Source organism: Neomonachus schauinslandi, unplaced genomic scaffold (assembly GCF_002201575.2).
Source record: "Neomonachus schauinslandi unplaced genomic scaffold, ASM220157v2 HiC_scaffold_2523, whole genome shotgun sequence".
NCBI lineage: Eukaryota > Metazoa > Chordata > Mammalia > Carnivora > Phocidae > Neomonachus > Neomonachus schauinslandi.
Window position 1 is genome coordinate 1 of NW_025411212.1, and position 5,129 is coordinate 5,129.

Consider the following 5,129-nt stretch of genomic DNA (forward strand, 5'->3'; position numbering starts at 1 on the left):
TGGGTGGGGGCGGGGGTTAGGGTTCCTCCTTCACTGATGAACTTAAATGTCAGTGCGAGAACTTCAAGCACAGGAAGAGAAAAGAGAAAGGGGCACAGTGGGCATGTATAAAAACCCACCCAGATTCTCCCAAACAAAGGCTCCTCTGAGTGGGGAGGGACCTGCAGGCCTGGTGGCCTGGCCCGCAGTGTGTTTACTGGAGACAGACTCTTTGAGTGGAAACGTCAGCCATCCGAGCCCAAGTCAGGAGCTTGCCCAGTGCCAGAAAGAGGGGAAATGAACTCTCCGGCCTTATAGCGCAGTCTACCCTGTGATGCTTAAGCACCAGAGTCAAGGGCAAAGACAGTCACTGCCCGGGAAGCTGCTGTGCTGAAATCAAAACCAGGATGAGTTACCCCAAAAGGGCACGTTAAATAGACACAAGTGACATTTCTCTAAGAAGACCTCCAGATGACCAGCAGACACGTGAAAATATGCTGAACGTCACTCATCGTCAGGGAAATCCGAATCCAAACCAGGATGAGCGGCCACCACACACCTGTCAGAATGGCTGACATTAACAACACAAGAGGCAACAGGTGTTGGTGAGGATGCGGAGGAAAGGGATCCTCCTACACTGTTGGTGGGAATGCAAGCTGGTGCAGCCACTCTGGAGAACAGCATGGAGGTTCCTCAAAATGAAAAATAGAGCTACCCAAATCCCAGGATTACACTAGTAGGTGTTTATCCAGAGGATACAAACACAGTGATTCCAGGGGCACATGCCCCCAATGGTTAGAGCAGCAATGTTCACAATAGCCAGAGTATGGAAAGAGCCCAGATGTCCAACGACAGATGAATGGATAAAGAAGATCTGCTATATATACACATTGGAGTACTACTCAGCCATCAAAAATCATGAAATCTTACATTTGCAACCAGGGGGATGGAACTAGAGGTTTTTATGCTAAGTGAAATAAGTCAATCAGGAGGACAATTATATGATGTCAGTCATGTGGAATTTAAGAAAGAAAATAGATGAACACAGGGGAAGGGGGAAATAAAATAAGTCAGGGAGGTAGACAAAGCAAAAGAGACTCTTAAAAAAATAATTTATATGTGAGAGCATGAGCGGGGTGAGGGGCAGAGGCAGAGAGAGAAGCAGTCTCCCCACTTAGCAGGGAGCCCAGCATGGGGCTGGATCCCAGGACTCCAGGTTCATGACCTGAGCCAAAGGCAGGCGCTTAACTGACTGAGCCACCCAGGCGTCCCAAGAGAGTCTCCGCTATAGGAAACAAACTGAGGGTGTTGGAGGGGAGATGGGTGGGGGACGGGGTAACTGGGTGATGGGTGTCAAGGAGACAGATGATGTAATGAGCGCTGGTGTTATATGCAACTGATGAATCAGTAAATTCTACCTCTAAAACTGAAAAAAAGGGGGTTAGTGAACAGGGTTAGAGTATAATACCCACAAACTAACGTTGTGAAACATAACTTTCTCTCTAAATTTATCACCTGGAAATACAGTTTAAAGGTCTCCAACGTCACTCCACAGCACAGTTCCAAGCTCTGTCGTATCCAGACTGCATGTCAGGCCTGAGGACCCCTGGGCTCTATCCAGTTCTGCTCTGCCAGTCCTTGTCAATTGAGCATTTTCTTTTCTAGAAATGTGGAAAGCTTTGTGCACATAAAAGACCATTTCCAACTATTTGTTTGATTATATCTACAGAAATGAGAAATGCTAAAACCTCAGTTAATTACCTCTCTTTTTCTCCAGAGACAGAAACGGCAGTGTCAAGAAATCCAGCTAATTCTGTCTCAGCTGCAGGCCACCTGCACCCTCTGCCCGCTGCCCACTGTACGATAACCCCAGGTACGGTGTTTGCTTTTCCAGACATGGAGAGAAAGGGACTAGAGTTTTCATTCAGTAGTTGACTCTCCTCCTACTGATGCTGATGGTGCTGGATATCCCGTGGGGTCTTGGCTGGCTGTGTTAGGGGACATGTAGGTGAGGAATGAGGAGAGCTGGGGGGCCAACCTGGCTCTGGGAATGTGAGCTTCTCTCTTTGGGTCTCAGGGCTGTGAGATCTCTTCCCTCCAGAAGCAGGGCTCCGCAGGGGTCAGGTTTGGCAGTGGATCCCCCAGGATGTGAGCTGGCTGCCCTGCCCAGCAAGCTCTTCACCCCCACACCTGCTAACAGCCACTTGACCTTAGGCCTCCTGAAGCCTGAAAGGTCACAGAGTGTCCAAGAACTTTCCCACATGATCATGCAGTTGAAGAAACCTGGGATCCAAGATGGTGACAAGCAGGGAAAGTTTAGCTTATGTAAAATAGGCAGTAGAGTAGATAAAATAGCTGCCTTTTCAAGCAAGGCCAAATCCAAGATAGCGGCCAGCAGGAGGCTGATGAAGGAGCTTGAAGAAATCCACGAATGTGGAATGAAAGACTTCCCTAACATCCAGGTTGATGAAGCTAATTTATTGACTTGGTGAGGGCTTATTGTTCCTGACAACCCTCCATATGATAAGGGGGCTTTCAGAATGGAAATCAACTTTCCAGCAGAGTACCCACTCAAACCACTGAAGATCACATTTAAAACAAAGATCTATCACCCGAACATCGATGAAAACGTGCAGGTCTGTCTGCCAGGAATTAGTGCTGAAAACTGGAAGCCAGCAACCAGAACCGGCCAAGTAATCCAGTCCCTCACAGCACTGGTGAACGACCCCCAGCCCGAGCACCCACTTCGGGCTGACCTAGCTGAAGCATACTCTAAGGACCGTAAAAAATTCTGTAAGAACGCTGAAGAGGTTCCAAAGAAATACGAGGAGAAGCGACCTGTGGACTAAACTCTGCCGCGATGGATTCCAGCCAGTGTGAGTGGAGACCCCGCAAAGCAGGACTCTGCGGAAAATTGACCCGTGCCGCTGCCTGGTGTTTACTTGTGACAGGTACTAACTTTCTACAGTTTTCTTAATCAGACGTGGTCTGGGTAACCTGTATAGAAAGGATTAAAAATTTAAGGTGTTCTAAAAATAAATAAATAAATAGCTACCTGTTCATGACAAAAGTTGAGAAGCCAATTAACCTGCTGTCCCACCCCCTTATCCCAAGTTCCTGTTCTGCTCCCTGGGTTGTGTAGAAGGAACCAGTGAGCCTGGTATGTGGAGACATGACAGCTTTAGACTGGACAGAGACTTCTCCAACCTCATCCTATATCTGCAGTGTCCTCACAACCATCTTGGCTGACTGAGCCGCTTCCCCAACGGCCTCCAAGTCCACCTGCAAGACAAGCCAGAGGCTGTGTTGTGCATGGTCCCCATGTGATGCTGAGGGGCTCTGGGCACAAGTTACTCTTGCATTCCCCACGGCCAGCCAGCCTGAGGCTCAGGGTTCCCTGGATGCACCCTACCTGGCAGGCTCTTCTGCCCCTGGACCAGAGGCGTAATGAGACAGTTATGCAGAGTAGTCGTCTGCAGAAGCCTGCCGTGGCCCTGAATGCGGAAGCTGGGGATGGCTGCAGAACCCTCATGAGGGACATGAGGACACCATTGTCCACCTCATCCCCACTAGTCCTGCTGCCCAGGAGAGCATGGGCTGAAAGGTGGGTTCGGGCAGTGCATGCTTCATGTGTGTGTGAAGCATCGAGGGTGTGAAAGGTTCCCAACTTGTGGGGCCATGGGTCTCTTAGCACTGTGGCTTTAGTCCCCAGCCCCCTACCATGGTCCTGCTGTCCTGAGGCTCTATCTGCTGTAGGTCTCATCTGCTTTTGGTTTCAGCGCATGGTTTCCTCAGCATCAAAGCAGGCTCAGGCTGGGTCCCAGGGAGTACTCTCTCCTTCTCAGCAGGAAAATGTTTTATGGAAGAAGCACTTAGTAAAGATTTGGGGGTCCATATGGGACTCTTGGATGGATAGCTACTGTTCAAATATTACTCCATAGTGCATACAACTAGATTGAGTTGGATTGTTTGTCCCACGTGACTTCCCTCGAGAGCAGTGCATTCACTAGTGCCAAAGGCCTAAAGGACACTAAACAGATGGAGGGGATCCGTCCCTGGGCTCATGGAGGTAGCATTCTGAAGAGACACTGGCACAGTGCAGTGAAGCAATGTCGGTGACTCCTGGGACCAGTGTGTGAGCTCAGGGGATGGACAGAGGGGACTGGGCGATGGACTTGTTTGTAGAGGGAGGTGTTCTCTGAGGAGTTCCTGCGTCAACCCTAAGTGGTAAGGTGCATGGAGTTTGGGAGCAGCATTCCAGGGGAGATAGGTAGTGAAAGGGGGTGACATGCAGACATGGGGAGCTAGAGGGTGCGGTAGACTGAGGAATCCACAGGAGGTCTGAGCAGGATCAGTGTGGGATACAAGGGATTGCGTAGTTTTCACTCAGTCCTCCACAGGGACATCAGCTGAATGGGCAGAGGAGAGCAACCCGGGTAGACGGGTGTTTACCGGCAGGGAGTCCAGGAGGGCATTTTGGTTTGGGGCATGAGCGAGTAGGAGAGTGGGGCCATTTGTGAAGCTGAACTGGGGAGACCATTCCTGGATTTGTGTAGCATTGTCTCACAGCGTTTTCTTCCTTTTCACAGTGGAAAGCAGAGGTCTACTGAGGTTTCTACAAGTTGCAGCACAACCATACTCCCTTGAGACTCACTGTGTGGTGTGACACCCTGAGAACCCTGTTTCAGGCGAGTCTACTTAGGGCATGGCTGCAGCTGCACCTGGAACAGCCCCTCCAGCTCATCACCCTGCAGTCAGGTCCTCCCACTGCTGCCAAACTGAGGGGTGCAGGATGAGCAAGTTTAAACCGTCTTCCCCTGTTTTCCAGGGGAAAAAACCAACAGTTTTCCCCTGTGGAATTGAAATGCTGAATTTGAGAGTGTCGTTTAAGGAGCTCACTTCCATTTCAGGAAACCCACACCTTCAAGGAAATGTTCAGGGTTAATTTTGGCAACAGAGTTTCCCAAAGAGATGTCTTAATTTGCCCTGAGTGAATGGACTCCCCCATCTGTGGGGTCAGTCATGATGGACTGTAGAGAGAGCTGTTCTGGAAGAAACAGAGATAGTTTGAAATGCCTGATCAGTACTTTGGGGGGTTCAAGGATATTCTCTTCATCCTGTCTTATTGGATGATCTGAAAAGTACCCCTA

At 49.7% G+C, this 5,129-nt stretch overlaps 1 pseudogene; it reads left to right on the top strand.

The window, feature by feature from the left end:
• Positions 1-2,369: 2,369 nt before the first annotated feature.
• LOC123323924 lies at positions 2,370-2,828 on the top strand (annotated as a pseudogene).
• Positions 2,829-5,129: the final 2,301 nt, after the last annotated feature.